General features: G+C 38.7%; 1 protein-coding gene across 2 annotated transcripts in view; it reads right to left on the bottom strand.

Moving 5' to 3' along the window:
- SHB (SH2 domain containing adaptor protein B) overlaps positions 1 to 17,259 on the bottom strand; it is a 204,128-nt gene that overhangs the window by 54,485 nt on the left and 132,384 nt on the right. The gene's annotated exons all lie outside the window — the stretch shown is intronic.

Raw genomic sequence — 17,259 nt, 5'->3', positions numbered from 1 at the left:
TTGGATATATGCAGGGGCGGCTCTCTAGGCGGTTTAGGCGGCCGCCTAAGCCTCGCACTGGCTGGGGCCTCGCGCCCGCCTAAACCGCCTAAGGGCAGACTGTGTTGGGTCCTCGTTCAGTGACCAAGAACCCAACACCAGGAGCGGGCCCGATGGCTTGCTCAGTATGCCACCGGGTGCCAGGCCCCTACTGTCTGCCTGGCCAGCCATCAGAGACTCACATCACCTCCCTCTCAGTTACATAGCCTTCCTCACATGTTTTTTTCTGTTGATCCAAAAGAAGGCAAAAAAAACAGTTTGAAGCGCTTCCAATGTTGCAACAAACTAGGAAAAAATTCCTTCTTGACCCCAAAATAGCAGTCAGATGTCTCCTCTGATCAAGCAGCTATTACCCCACTAATTAGAAATTATATCCCTGTATGTTATGTTTTTGCAAGCATTTATCCAACTGCTTGAACATCTGTATGGAATCTCACCATCACCCCCTCTCCCTCTCACTCCCACCCCTCTCTCCCTCTCACCCCCCCCCACCATCACCCCCCTCTCCCTCACACCATCACCCCCTCTCCCTCACACCATCACCCCTTCTCCCTCACACCATCACCCCCTCTCACCATCACCCTCCCTCTCACCATCACCCTCTCCTCCCTCTCACCATCACCCTCCCCTCCCTCTCACCATCACCCTCCCCTCCCTCACACCATCACCCCCCTCTCCCACTCACCATCACCCTTCCCTCCCTCTCACCATCACCCTCCCGTCCCTCACACCATCACCCTCCCCTCCCTCTCACCATCACCCTCCCCTCCCTCAAACCATCACCCCCTCTCCCTCTCACCATCACCCTCCCCTCCCTCCCTCTCACCATCACCCTCCCATCCCTCACACCATCACCCTCCCCTCTCTCTGACCATCACCCTCCCCTCCCTCTCACCATGACCCCCCACACTGTCAGCCTCTTCATGCATTCACAGTCACATTAACAACTCCTAATCCTGTTAATATCACCCCCTCCAAACTCATCTGCCTTCACTCTGCCAAACTGACCCTGTCACATTAACCCCCCTTAATCCTGTCACACTCATCCCTCCTACCATGCCACAATTGCTCTGACACACTTACCTCCATTCGCCCTGTCACACTTCATCATCAAACCATGTAATACTCCCTCTATCTCTCTCACAATCCCCCATCCATTTACCCCCTTCGCCCTGTCACGCTCTTCCTGCCACTGGTACCCCTTTACTCACCCTGTCACAGCCACCAGACATTCATCATACACACACAGTCAGGAAACATAGCTTTGCCATAAGCACAATGCACAAAGTCCACAGGCAAACCCCCATACACACAACACACTTCAAGCAGCTACCCCATACCAGGGGTGTATCCTGGTTTTGTGCTGCCCTAGGCAGGACAAAACTCAGGCGCCCCCCCATTAGCTAACTGTTAGCTAATGGATGCGTATCTGTCAGTGTGTGTGTGTGAGTGTATGAGTGTGTCTGTGTGTGAGTGTGTCTGTTAGTGAGTGTGTCTGTTAGTGAGTGTGTCTGTTAGTGTGTGTATGTCAGTGTGTGTGAGTGTCTGTTAGTGAGTGTGTGAGTGTGTCTGTTAGCTGCTAACAGACACACTCACTAACAGACACACTCACACACACTGACATACACTGACATACACACACTAACAGACACACACAGTCAGACACACACACACACACTCTAACAGACAAACAGACACACTCACACTCACTAACAGACACACACTAACAGACACACTCACACACTAACAGACACACAAGGTCAGACACACTCACACACACTCTCACACTCACTGACACACACACACACACACTAACAGACACACTCACACACACTAACAGACACACACAGTCAGACACACTCACACACACTAACAGACACACACACACACACTAACAGACACACTCACTAACAGACACACACTAACAGACACACTCACTCACTCACATTAACTCATTTTTTTTTTTAATTTACCCCCCAGCCTCCTTACCTTTGGGAATGCTGGGGGGGTTCTCCCTCTCCCTGGGGTCTAGTGGGGCTGCCGGTCGGGCTGCTGGGCTGGTTGCTGGGCGGGCGGCTAGCGAGGGAGCACTTCCTCTGAGCTGTCTGCTCAGCTCCCTCGCGCGCCGCAGAGTGAGGCTGGGAGGCGGAGCCGGAATATGACGTCATATTCCGGCTCCCAGCCTCACTCTGCGGCGCGCGAGGGAGCTGAGCAGACAGCTCAGAGGAAGTGCTCCCTCGCCAGCCGCCCGCCCAGCAACCAGCCCAGCAGCCACCAGCCCAGGATGTCTGTTAGCCGCAAGGCTAACAAGGCATTTGCCCTGGGCGTTTGGGGGCGGCTTTTTTTGCCGCCCCCTGGAAAATGCCGCCCAAGGCAAATGCCTTTTTTGCCTCGCGGCAAATACGCCCCTGCCCCATACACATACGGTCCCAGATAAAAACGCAAAAATGCTCACAGAGACATACATTCACACACACAAGGATACTTTCTGTCAGACACACTCTCAGGCACATACACAGGGAAACAGTGCATCAATGTGTATATGTGACAGTGTGCATGTAATGCAACTCTATTATTTTCACTTTGGTGTTAGTGGGGCCTCATGTTTGAGTTTCGCCTAAGGCCTCATAAAGTCTACAGCCGCCTCTGGATAGATGTTAGTGCAATGCCTCCTGTAGATAAGTAAATACCTTTTGAAACATTGATTTTGTGTACTTGAATTTGAGTTGTTGCAAATTGAAATCTGAATGCCAGAATTTAGAAAAAAAAATACTTGTGTTTGCATTTGCTTTTGTTGGCTTCAACTGAAGTCCATTTGGCAGTTCCTTAACCCCTTAAGGACACATGATGGAAATATTCCGTCATGATTCCCTTTTATTCCAGAAGTTGTGTCCTTAAGGGGCTAAACAACTTGCAAACAGTGCTAATTGGTCAAGGTGAAAGGAGTAAAGTGCTTAATTTGGATCATTTAGCAAAAACATGCCACTGGTTTTTCCTGGTGATAAAATGTTATCCTAGAAATGCAGCTCATCAAAAATAGAATCTAAATGATCAGATCTCTGGGTTGATTTGAACTGAAGTACTATAATACAAGTCTTCAATAGATCTGCAGTAATCATGCATGGATACATATTTGTATTAATTTGTATAGCTTTGTGGTTTTTAATTAATTTGAAATAAACTGAGCCTTTAGCATGCTAAAGGAAAACATGAGACAGGAATGTTATTTTTGCTGATTTTATTCACATACATCAGAAGATTGCAATTATCAAAAATGCTGGTGGCAGGAGACAACACATTTTATAAAAGTAATTATGCTTCAATTTCCTGTGAATAATTTCCCTTTAAGTGAGCAGACCAATTTAAAAGCAATGGCTTTTATCAATCTTACAATATTTAACTATGCACTTTATGAGGCCTGTGTTATACCGCTGCTCCCTTTTTTTTTTAATAATTTAGCACTTTCCAGTAAAGCAAAGTTAAAATTTATGATTGGAGGCTGTGGAATGAATGAAGGTGTGTTGGGACCAGTTATTAAATCAATATCAAATATGTTTTACACATTTTTAAAAAAATATTATTATTACATTTTTTTTCTCTAAATCGTAACTATGCATGGGAGTGATAAACCCTTTCTCTAGGCCTATATATATATATATATATATATATATAATGAATATACCAGTCTGCAGGTGCTGGCTACATTCCTGATCTGCCTCCTTGGCTGACATAATCATAAGTGATGATCTCAGGTGCTGGCTACATTCCTGATCTGCCTCCTTCCAGTCTGCAGGTGCTGGCTACATTCCTGATCTGCCTCCTTGGCTGACATAATCATAAATGATGATCTCAGCCAATCACAATGCTTTCCCATCCAGCGTCAGATTTTTCTCCATAGGTAAGCATTGATTCAGTGCTTTCCTATGGGGAGGTCTAATGCACGCACAGAGCAGGACGAACAGAGGAGGGGATGAAGTGTTGACCCAGCACTGAGTCACATTGGCACTGGAAAAAAAGGTAAGTAAATAATACAGCTTTATGATACAGCTTTGTATTACTGGCACTTTTAGTATCCTTTTAAGCTTCCGGGTGTATTGTGATTAAAAGATTTAATTGTTTCAAGACAGTCAGGTAGCAAAGAGAATGTAAACATGGGTTAGTATAATACAACATAAAAGATCCCCACACCCCTTAAAATTTCCATTTTTCTTTTCTGTATCCCTTCTCTCTCTAAATTATAAAACTTAATAAAAATGTTAAATGAAAGCAAAAGATCCCCACAATACTGGAAAAGTTGCACCATTCCACCATTCAACAACAAAATCAATTAGTATTCATCTATTTATCTTTATTATAATTAGCATCTCATTAAAGGATGCACCAGGCACCGAAGGTGCAAGAATACATTTGACAAAAAAACATACCAGTGGAATGATTTTTACACAAAAACAATAGAGTTGTGCAGCTGTTGAAAAGACATACACAGTACTCATATCTTTCTATCAGAAAGTTGTACAGCAACCATATGGTAGCATATCAGAACCGGCTGTGAATGGTTAAAACATTTATGATTTTATTTGCACAAGCAAACAGAATCCAGTGCTGACTGATGTGCGTTCATAGCTTCATTCATGTGGTTTTTATTAATGAACAAAGCTACTTATGGCTAGGTTTCTGCATATTGTACAGCTTTTAAGTGAAAGCTGGATTGTACATGCTTTAACCCCTTAATGACCAAACTTCTGGAATAAAAGGGAATCATGACATGTCACACATGTCATGTGTCCTTAAGGGGTTAAACGTCTGTGACCAGGAATTAACTGGATATGCTCAGACTGAAAACATGGGAGAACAAAATTGGTTGAAAGTTCCCATCCACTACTTTAATAGAATGTTACAGATGGGCAGCCCTCAATGGAACTTTTTGGTCATGTAGTTTTCCCAGTAAGGACTGCCCCTAATCACATCACAGGCCCGCAACAATGGGCCCTCCCCTGCCATCCCAAGTGTATAACTTCCAAAGTTGTAGAGTACAAAGTACTTGGACAAACAGCTGAGGGGTTCTGTAACCTGAGAATTTACAAGTGTAGGGCACTCAAAAAAAGAGTACTGTTTATGTTTTTTGTATCATCTTTTAATGTATTAATTAACAGCCAGCATGGATTGTCCCTTTAATAGACACTCTACTCATCAAAGGAACAAGAGTGCATTTATAAAATAATGTGCATGACAATTTTTTTTTTACCAAAGCTATGCAAACACTTTTAGCCTAGAATAGCTTTACAGGAGATGAGTAAATATGAATGAAAGCTTCATTGAGCTGTCACATAATATGAACATGTTCTGTTAATCCATTTGGAAATAGCACTTAATTAGCCATAATTTATCACTCCTATGAACTAGAGATAAAAGATAGGGAAGAAAAAACCTTAACAGAAAGAAGTGTTTAGTCTTGAGAGGTGAGAAGAATGTTCTCAAATTAACTTCATGACCCAAAGCGACAAAGCAATATCTTTAATTAGGTTGTATGAAAAAACGGATGTTAAAAAAGTGCTAATTAGTAAAGGGCAATTATGGAGTATTCAGTTTGACAGCAACATCTTTTTTCATCATTATTTATTTTTTTATATACTGGTCTACAACAGAAAACAGTGAAAACAAAATTATATTTCCCTGACATACCACACTCCAAGCAACGGTATCACTACAACTTGTTTTACAACGCTATCACTACAACTTACTTTACAACGCTATCACTACAACTTACTTTACAATGCTATCACTACAACTTACTTTACAATGCTATCACTACAACTTACTTTACAATGCTATCACTACTACAACTTACTTTACAACGGTATCACTACAACATACTTTACAATGCTATCACTACACCAACTTACTTTACAACGCCATCACTACAACTTACTTTACAATGCTATCACTACAATTTACTTTACAACGGTATCACTATAACAACTTACTTTACAATGCTATCACTACTACAACTTACTTTACAACGGTATCACTACAACTTACTTTACAATGTTATCACTACAACTTACTTTACAACGCTATCACTACAACAACTTACTTTACAATGCTATCACTACTACAACTTACTTTACAACGGTATCACTACAACTTACTTTACAATGCTATCACTACAACTTACTTTACAACGCTATCACTACAACAACTTACTTTACAATGCTATCACTACTACAACTCACTTTACAATGCTATCACTACTACAACTTACTTTACAACGGTATCACTACAACTTACTTTACAATGCTATCACTACAACTTACTTTACAACGCTATCACTACAACAACTTACTTTACAATGCTATCACTACTACAACTTACTTTACAACGGTATCACTACAACATACTTTACAATGGTATCACTACAACAACTTACTTTACAATGCTATCACTACTACAACTTACTTTACAATGCTATCACTACTACAACTTACTTTACAACGGTATCACTACAACATACTTTACAATGCTATCACTACAACAACTTACTTTACAATGCTATCACTACTACAACTTACTTTACAACGGTATCACGACAACTTACTTTACAATGCTATCACTACAACTTACTTTACAACGCTATCACTACAACAACTTACTTTACAATGCTATCACTACTACAACTTACTTTACAATGCTATCACTACTACAACTTACTTTACAACGGTATCACTACAACATACTTTACAATGCTATCACTACAACAACTTACTTTACAATGCTATCACTACTACAACTTACTCTACAATGGTATCACTACAACTTACTTTACAATGTTATCACTACTACAACTTACTTTACAACGGTATCACTACAACTTACTTTACAACGCTATCACTACAACAACTTACTTTACAATGCTATCACTACTACAACTTACTTTACAATGCTATCACTACTACAACTTACTTTACAACGCTATCACTACTACAACTTACTTTACAATGCTATCACTACTACAACTTACTTTACAACGGTATCACTGCAACATACTTTACAATGCTATCACTACTACAACTTACTTTACAATGGTATCACTACAACTTACTTTACAATGCTATCAATACAACTTACTTTACAACGCTATCATTACTACAACTTACTTTACAACGCTATCACTACTACAACTTACTTTACAATGGTATCACTACAACTTACTTTACAACGCTATCACTAAACAACTTACTTTACAACGCTATCACTACAACAACTTACTTTACAACGCTATCACTACAACTTACTTTAGTGGGTATACTGCAAGGAGTCGCAGGTCCAGTCTCATTATTTTTTGTTAAATCATTCCCAAAGCCCACCCCATCTACAATGTCTTCATTATTACATTGAAGGCGTAGATGTAGGATTTGGGTGCCAGGGAGACCCCAGTTTTGTTTCAAACTGTTTGAATATGGCAGTACACAAAATAGAACAGACACTAACCAAAGATTTCTTACAACATACTCTTACTTCTTACTATGTAATCAACATAATACGCTTACAAGTACTTGCTTAAAGGAACACTCAACAACAACTATAGCAAAACAAAAACAAAAAACGGCATGACTATTTATATGAGGGGGATTGCACCAGGGCACTCCTGACGCTATCTATGCCTACAATAGCATGCTGTAGTGGTTATGGTGCTAGTGTTGCTCCTGTAAATTATGATTTGGACAGGCCTTTAGAAAGAGAAACAAGGAACTTATTAGAGTCATCTTGTAATGTGCTAGGCTCTGCTCAATGAAACCAGAATGGCTTAAGGCAGACAATGGTGATGGTAATAAGTCATTGCAAAAGAAATACAGCCAAACTAGCACGCTTAAAAGGACACTATAGGCACCCAGACCACTTTATCTCATTGATGTGGTCTGAGTGAAGTGCCCCTGTCCCCTTAACCCTGCAATGTAAAACATAGCAGTTTTGGAAACATCCACTAGAGGTGCTTCTTGGATTCTAATGGAGTTTAAATTCTTGAATTCTAGATGTCCTCATGCTTAGCCTCATAGAAAAGCATTGATTCAAAGCTTTCCTCTGGGGTAGCTCTAATGCGTCTGTGCGGCACTCCCCAAGCATGCACATTAGGTTCTCCCATCGGTGTAACATCACTGGAGGAGGAAACTGAGCCTGGAGAGGTGTAAGCATAAAAATACTTATTTTTTTTTAACCATTTATGCACTGGGGCGGCCAAAACTATAGTAACAGGGACACTACATTGTTAGGCATACGGTTTTGTATTTCTAACGCTATAGTGTTCCTTTGATGTGGCTGTATTTTTTCTAAGTGCAAAATTGGGTCCATACATACATTCTCAATGCAATCTATTAACCCAATATCTAAATGCTTTACTAAATGCAAACAGAGATATATTTAAGAAAAGAACACTGTTACTGTAATGAAGTCTCAGTTCGAAAGACAAAATTCTAAATGCATCACAGGATTTTTCGTTAAAGTGTAAATTGTTATGAAATCAAAGCAATTTTCCAATTTCAGACCACAATAGATAAAATGGGAAAACTATCCAACTCCACCATGTTTTCAGTTTGACTACTGTTGCATAAACTGTGACATTTACATTCAATTCATTTCGAATCTCCAACAATTTGCACTCTAGTGAATCACCCTGTTTGTCTTGGTATTAGTTAGTTTCTAAATGAACAATTAGATGCATCTAAAAGATTAATAATAAAACAAGTGACAAGTTATCGTAGCTGTGTCATAAACAATTACATGTCTATTATTGTTTAAAATAAGCTTCTAAAGTGTCAGTGAGAGGAACTGCATACTGTATTGCCTTAATTTTCCAAAATATGACAATTCACATAAAGCAGATTTAAGATAGCACGCCATAAACACTTATAAGTCACTCTTCAATATTTATCCTTACACAAACAATACACACTTCTCTTTTTGTTGTTGTGATATCAAAATCAGTCCAAAAAAGTTATGCAAGTTTCCAGATACTACAAATACAGCTTTGATTAAAGCAGAGCTGTCCTCTTCATGTGGCATAAGTTCTGCTTTTACTCACCATAGCAAGAACAATAGAAGCCTTGAAAGGGGTATGGTGAACCAATTCTTCTTATATTGCATTTCTGGGTGATTGTCATAGTCATGATCATGGGATGATCTGAGTGCACATATGTGCCTGGCATAACATTACTCTACCTATACGTTTAGGGTAACCGAAACATTCAGAAACTGTAAGAACCAAATACAACTAGGCCTACACAATAAAACAGTATAATCTATATCCCAAAATACACGGTACTTTGTTTTTATTATTATTTATGAAATGTCAAGAAATTCTTTATGACGGTGCAATGGATAGATGAAACGAAACCTATAAGTAACTGATGAAAAATGTGGCAGATAAGAATGAGAGGTGATGGTGGACCTGTTCAAACAAGCTTATGAGTAGAACACTCAAGCTAATGTTATGCAGAATTTAAACTATCTAGATTGGAAACTGTCAGCCAGATGCACAATCTACACCTCAATTTACAATACATAAAATTGAGATCTTGCCAGACCCAACAGGTGCTGAAACTTTTCTTCCAATAATTCTTGCACTCTCATGAATTTTTATGGAAGTGCTGAATACATCTCACAAAACCATGCCCAACAAGTGTTTATAGGATATGTATTTATAAACTGCTCAACAATAGTTCATGAGTAGCCATAAATAAAATGGGTGTAAAAGAAGGCCTAGGGTTGATGATAGCTCCTATCTTAAACTTCATGAATGGGGCTAGTCACAGCTCCAACCAAGTTTCCGTCCTACAAAACCACAAAAGATTCTCCCCAAAGAGGTGGGAACATATATGGCCTACAAGCACTTGTCATAGACGTACTTGCAGGGCCAGGGGGAAGCATTTCTCTGGTTAGCATGTTTTTGCGTTTAACGTTGCAACAACATTTGCCAACCAATGGCATTATAAACAACTGAGAGAGAAGACCTGGTCCGGGGATTGCCTTGAACCATAATCTATGCTAGGAGCATCGTTTGTTATGGTTCTTAGAGTGTCCCTTTAGGTTTGCAAAGTAGCTAAAGCCACATCAAGATAGGGAAAACTTAACAAACAAAATACACACTTCTCCACAAGAGGCTGATTGTGAAGTCTGCTGAAGTCTTGTACGAGAGGATTAAATTTAATTATATCTGTTTCCAACCGCATGGAAAGGTTATTAAAAGCCAATTACCTCCTCTAAATGCAGCGATGCAAAGAGAGGCCCATTCCAGCGTCCTGCCTGTACTACTTAATGCTGAAATTAACTGTGTTTTAATTCTTCATGATAACTTCCCCTCATGGGGGAAAGTCTGAAGGAGGCAAAGTACAGAGCAATTTTCAGCTCAGCTTAGAAGGAAAAGATAACACAGTGTTCTCGCCTTATTTGCAAAATAAGATCTAGTCGCTGGAGCCCATTGAAAAGAATTGTTCTATTATTATTCCCTTATTTATTTATTTTGCCTGTGAAAAGATAGGTTCATTTAATCATTTTTCCTTTCCATGCCTTTCTGTATGAGCTGGTGCTCAACAGGGAAACACAAAATAAAACAAAATATTTAATTAGAAATTTCAGAATTAACCCCTTAAGGACACGCGACGTGTGTGACACGTCATGATTCCCTTTTATTCCAGAAGTTTGGTCCTTAAGGGGTTAAAAGAGGTCTCTTGTGAGATCAGGGTAGCAAACAATTGCACTGATTATTCAGGAATACGTAGTCACGTACATTACATTAAGTTGACAAATAAACAACAAATCCAGTAATTTTCGTTTGTTCTCTATTATAAGGTAGCCTTGCAAGGTATACATAGATCCATTGATCCAGACCAAGACACACGTATCTAGTGAACCATTCGACAATTAAAGGTTCATGAGCAAAATAAAACAAAATCTATGCTGACTTCACTAATGGGCTTCGCATTTCACCCGAATCAATGAATGGTTCTATATTTTGTGTTACCCTAATACAATATTAACCCTACTGTCTAAGATTTCCTACAGCATCCCCTCAAATCATGTATATACGCACTGCCCTGTGACTGATAATGTCAGGGAAAAATAAGTTATCAGAACTTAAGAAGATAATCATCATCCAGAAATAGCTCAACTTTAACCCTTTTTGAATATTTTATTTGTTGCAATGCAGGCCACACATGGCATATTCTGCATTGAAGATTCTGGTAGTGAATTTGGATCTGGAAGAATGCTCCCAGGGCTGAAAGAGAAAATGTTATAGAAACTGGAGGGTCACTGATGGTGTAAGTTATATGTAAAATCCAAAACAAACATTAAAAATTATATGTAGTATGCAAAACAACCATTAACAAAGACAATTATTACTTTGATGATAAAGTTACATATATATGTTTGAAAACGGGGGTATTTTAACAATCGAAGGTGCCTGAATATCTAAACATGGCATTCTGAATGGATTTGGATAGGCTAACTAGAAATGATTGGCAATTATTAAATAATCAATACATTTGGGGTTTGTATGTAGTATATGGTAAGTATTTAATTAATGTATTTTTCAGACTATGAAATTTCATGACTTTCACTTGTAATTAGAAGTCAATAATCAGTTCATAAACCTGTGAGCTTAGAACAAGTTTGAGCAGAACTCCATGCACTACAGCTATCTCAGACTGTATCAGCCTTGAGAAGATTGGGCTAGTAATGTGGCTCTAAAGGCAAATGAGGGGGACACATTTAGCCATCAAATTAAGTAAGAGATTTGTGCAAAGATCCCATATCTACTCAACTCTGATAACACAAAACTCACTAATCCATCAGACCATGTGGATGAAATGGCTACTTGTTAAAGGAACACTATAGGGTCAGGAACACAAACATGTATTCCTGACCCTATAGTGTTAAAACCACCATCTACCCCCCTGGGCCCCTCATGCCTCCCTAAATATAGCAAAATCGTACTTGTATTCAAGCCTGAAGCTGTTGCTCTGCATGCTGTCTGCTGACATCATCAGAAGTGGTGGCCTGATCACAGTGCTTCTCCATAGGATTGGAAGAGAATGACAAGGAGGCAGATCAGGGGCAGAGCCAGCACAATTCAAACACAGACCTGGCCAATCAGCACCAATCAATGAATCTCTATGAGGAAAGTTCAGTGTCTGCATGCAGAGGGAGGAGACACTGAATGTTTGGATGCATTTTAGGCAGCCATAACCCAGGAAGGATCTCTAACAGCCATCTGAGGAGTGGCCAGTGACGTTATCACTAGGCTGTAATGTAAACACTGCATTTTCTCAGAAAAGACAGTGTTTACAGAAAAAGCCTGAAGGTAATGATTATACTCACCAGGACAAATGCAATTAGCTGTAGTTGTTCTGGTGACTATAGTGTACTTTAACAATCTACAATCTTCCATCTAACTTTAACACCCCTCATCTCAGCTTCCCGAAGATCAGAAAATTGCACTTACAACTTCTTTCATTGAAGAATAGATATGTAAACTTATTCTGCTACTACCGAAACAGAAAGCCCTGGGCCCAGGGTTTTCTAACTTTTTTTTTATTTTGTTTTTTAGATACCATTTGCCCTTATTTGGCTAAACGTTTTAATACTGTCAAGTGACCAGGTGACATCCCTTTAGAGATGTTGGAGGCTGCTATAATCACATTACTGGCAAACCACCAACTACTGTTTCTAAATTTTAGGCATATATCCATGTTAAATGCAGATTTAGACATTTATGCCAAATTACTTGCCAATAGACTAAATCTCCTGTTACCTTTTATTGTGTCCATTAAACAAATTGGCTTTGTGCCATGGAGATAAGTCTCTGACAATATGATACATCTTACACCTTTAACTGAACTAGCCCACAAAGGGTTCATATTAAAATGACTTTTAGCTTTAGATGTTTTGCAAACACACTTGATCACCTGAATAGGCAATACATGTGTAACACCTTCAACCACCACTCTTTTCTGGATTGTGAGTAGCACCATAACAAATAGACACATATAGACACATATAGAATGGAATCGTCTTCACTTTTATGCTCAGAAATACACTGAAATATAAAAACTACTTCTCCCTAAGCTTTCTCAAAGCACTGTTTTCTTTCACTTGATCTTCGTATTGTTAAGTTGGTGTCAGGCTGCAACTTGACAAAGGATGCGCCAGACTGCCGGTCTGCCACTATTGTGCGGCCAGCTGGCTCGATCAATGGTACTGTTTGGCCAACAGACTTGTTGCACTTCATGTTAGAGAGTTTTCTTTTTTTAACCAATGTATTAATAGAACACTGACCTTTACCTCTATGTAAGTTGCTGTAAATTCAGGTCATTATTTTTATAAAAAGAGAATATATATTTTTTTACATACAGCAAGTCTTCTGATTTGTGTCTAAGAGTCAAAACAGGCTAGAACTGACTTGTATAATGATGATCCACAGTGAACATATGTGGTTATTTTCTTGCACCATGCAAAATACTCCTAATTATGTTTTAAAAATAAAATGATTTGTATTAAATAAATAATAATGATTAGTAATAAAAACACTACCTTGATCTCTTCTAAATAGTGACCATTTGGACAATAAAGTAAAATTTGTAATATAATATACTCCTTTAAACTATTCATATTACAGTTTTTCAAGAGCTTCTTGTAATAATGTTTCCAAATTAAATAACTCATTTTATCAAGGTATGAGAGTATCTCTGCAGCAGTGATTCTAAGCAGACCTTCCTTTCGCAAATCCCAAACTGGCAGGTGTTTTACATTTAAATAGCAGCAACTGGGAAATCCGCTGCAGGCATTTTATTATATAAGCATATAAAAGCTTTTGCATGTTACTTTATTTCCTCCGGCCTCGGGCATGGAAGTGGCCTATAACTTCAGACACCAAGAAACTAATATTAAGACATTAAAGGAAGTAGCCCCTACAAAATAAAGTTTTAACAGATAAACCCATGTCAATGTGTGTGGTGTACAATACAGAAATTTAGAAGGGACAAGACATGATATCTCTATTTGGTAAGTTATAATAAAACTCAGTGTTTTTTCCCTTTAATTTAGGGAGCTAGGCAGAGGAAAAACTCTCTTCTCTCACTCTTACATTATAGTTTTCTGTCAACTAAGCAGAGGATGAATTGCATCGCCCAAACTGTTTTAACATGATCTACCTCCAAAGACAAAAGAACATGAAAGTAACCTCTAAATTTAAAGGGACACTATAGTCACCTGAACAACTTTAGCTTAATGAATCAGTTTTGGTGTATAGAACATGCCCCTGTAGCCTCACTGCTCTATCCTCTGCCATTTAGGAGTTAAATCCCTTTGTTTATGAACCCTAGTCACACCTCCCTGCATGTGACTTGCACAGCCTTCCATAAACACTTCCTGTAAAGAGAGCCCTATTTAGGCTTTCTTTATTGCAAGTTCTGTTTAATTAAGATTTTCTTATCCCCTGCTATGTTAATAGCTTGCTAGACCCTGCAAGAGCCTCCTGTATGTGGTAAATTACATCTGTTTGAAAGTGAAACCAGTTTTTTTTTTCATGCAGGCTCTGTCAATCATAGCCAGGGGAGGTGTGGCTATGGCTGCATAAACAGAAACAAAGTGATTTAACTCCTAAATGACAGTGAATTAAGCAGTGAAATTGCAGGGGAATGATCTATACACTAAAACTGCTTTATTTAGCTAAAGTAATTTAGGTGACTATAGTGTTCCTTTAAACTATTCCCATGGCATACAAAGCTTATCTCCAGAGCTACTTGTAATAATGGAGGAGAAGGAATGTCATGGAGGACTGGATGAGTGGAAGACTTGGGTTGTACAAAAAAAGGGGATGACGTGCCATCAGTGGATGCCTGCCGCCAGCATAATGTTTGTGCTGATGACTGATACCCAATATGCAGAGAATTGACATTAGCCAACTGGGCTGGCTAATGATGTCTCAATGACTGCTGGGGATGGACTTACACTTCTGGCAGCAATGGGGTAAAAACTCTGTATGTGCAGCGTTTCACAGCAAACCATGACCAGTTCACATCACTGAAGTGGTCATGGTACTTGAAGTAACCATTTAAATCAAATATCGAGACATTTGCTTTAGCGACCAGTAAAATATATAACATTCTATAACATTCTATATTGTACAATTTAGTCAGAATTTTTACATTTCTTCACTAAATATAATTGATGTCACTTTTCAGGGAATACAATTTTAAGTATTCACTGGGATTTTGTTTCTTTAACACTGAATTCTAAAGAATTGAAAACTGAAATTTTAGCTAAAATTGCTAAGCTGTCACTTGTGTTAATGAATGTTTCTAATTCAGCTATTTTTGCCTAAATTTTGCAATTTAAGTCGGGATAGCATGCCTCTTTTGTGGTTCGACAACACTAGATCACAGGTATGATCACCCTGTCCTATTCACCTTCCTCTCCTGATCACTGACATGGGAGCAATATATACAGAATGTTCCACCAGTAGTAGTTACAAATATTAGTAAACACTTTCTTAACTTTTTTTGTTGACACAATGTTTGGTATTTTCAAGCAAATCTCTCATATACAAAGTCTGTGGAGTCCAGAGTAACCTTCAAGAAGTTATACATGGAATCCATATATTGTACTGGTGAAATGGAATATAGACATTAAGGGGGGAAAACTAACAAGTTCCTCCACCACAAGACAGCTGACGTGTAAGGGCCGTATATGCAGCTGGTCAGACCCAGATTTCCAAAATGCATAACCTAGGGCTGCATGCCAATGAGGGTTCTGAATACATTATTTGTGATACAGATATATTTCATGTTAAAATTAAAAAAAATGCATTTACCTTTTTATTCACTAGTTATCATAGTAGTACAACCTATTCATTATTTGAATGTTTGACAGCCAAAGCACAAACAAAAAAAATATTACAGAAGTTGCATTATTGCTATTTTTTTAATAAAAAATGATCATCACACATAATTGGTTTTCACTTCTGGCTGTGTAATATACCTCTTAGGATGTTCAGCCAGCATTAGCTTGCCATTTGTAACAAGTGTGTTGTTTGGGTCTGTGATGGTTGCAAATGATCTAAAAATGTGTGTTTTGGGGGAGCATATGGTAAGACTGGTAGAAGTGATACAATTGTCATGTGAGTTTTGAATTTTATATCGGTGTTATATGTCAGGTGAGGTACCCTATGTGAGATGGGTGCTGCATGCAATATGGTTTTCAAAAGGGTTGGTATGTGGGTACTGTTTGCCATGTGAATACTCTATGAGTGACATTTAACCCCTTAAGGACCAAACTTCTTGAATAAAAGGGAATCATGACATGTCACACATGTCATGTGTCCTTAAGGGGTTAAGGCTCTATTTTTTAGTTGTTGTATAGAAATTAGCACTATTTGTTGTGCATACCACATCTTGGCAATGTGGGTGCTGTGCTGCAGTCCTCGTCTGTTGTGGTTAAGATGTGGTTTATTAGAGAAAGATATTCTAAACGACAAAGTCTGGCTGTCAGAATGTTTTGCAAATCTGACCATGTTTAATTCTCTATAGCTCATTTCAGCTGCAGAAGGATATCAAAATTAAATTGAGTTCTATAAAATATGAACTTGATTCAAAGACAAATTAGACTTCACCAAGGAGATGAACCACAAAATAATCAATTAAATTGACTATTTTCTCGCTGAATGGAATACGCGCATCTGTTTCAGCTATCACCTAATCATGCACGTGATGGAGCTGAAAGCCTAATTTTCTTTCTTTCTTTCTTTTTTTTTGGTCGCACAAAACATGATTATAGAAACAGATGCTGAGATAGCTGAAGTGCAAGGGCCCCTGTTGACAGAATCCTGGGTGGTCTGCTAGACTAATTAAACATAAAATAGACTTCACTTATGAGTGGGAAATCTACATTGTGTCACATTAAAAAAGGCATGTTGAAATTGGACCCATGGGAGCTGTTGGCCATCATTAAAAAAAACAAAATGGTCTAAATATATTATGTAACTTGGGAAATTAAGTCATTATCTTTGAACTTCCTTTCACTCTGAAATAAAGGATTACTTGGAATTAACACAAACAAAAAAGAGGCACATAAACTAATTTCCAAGAATTGCCATAAACCAAGGTTTGAATGGATTATAGAAAATTAAGAAGCTGTAAACCTTGAATTCCGAAAGGAAGCACAGACTAA

This window comes from Pelobates fuscus, chromosome 5 (genome assembly GCF_036172605.1).
Source record: "Pelobates fuscus isolate aPelFus1 chromosome 5, aPelFus1.pri, whole genome shotgun sequence".
NCBI lineage: Eukaryota > Metazoa > Chordata > Amphibia > Anura > Pelobatidae > Pelobates > Pelobates fuscus.
Note: the sequence above shows the minus strand (reverse complement) of the source record. Positions and strands in the feature narration are given on the sequence as shown.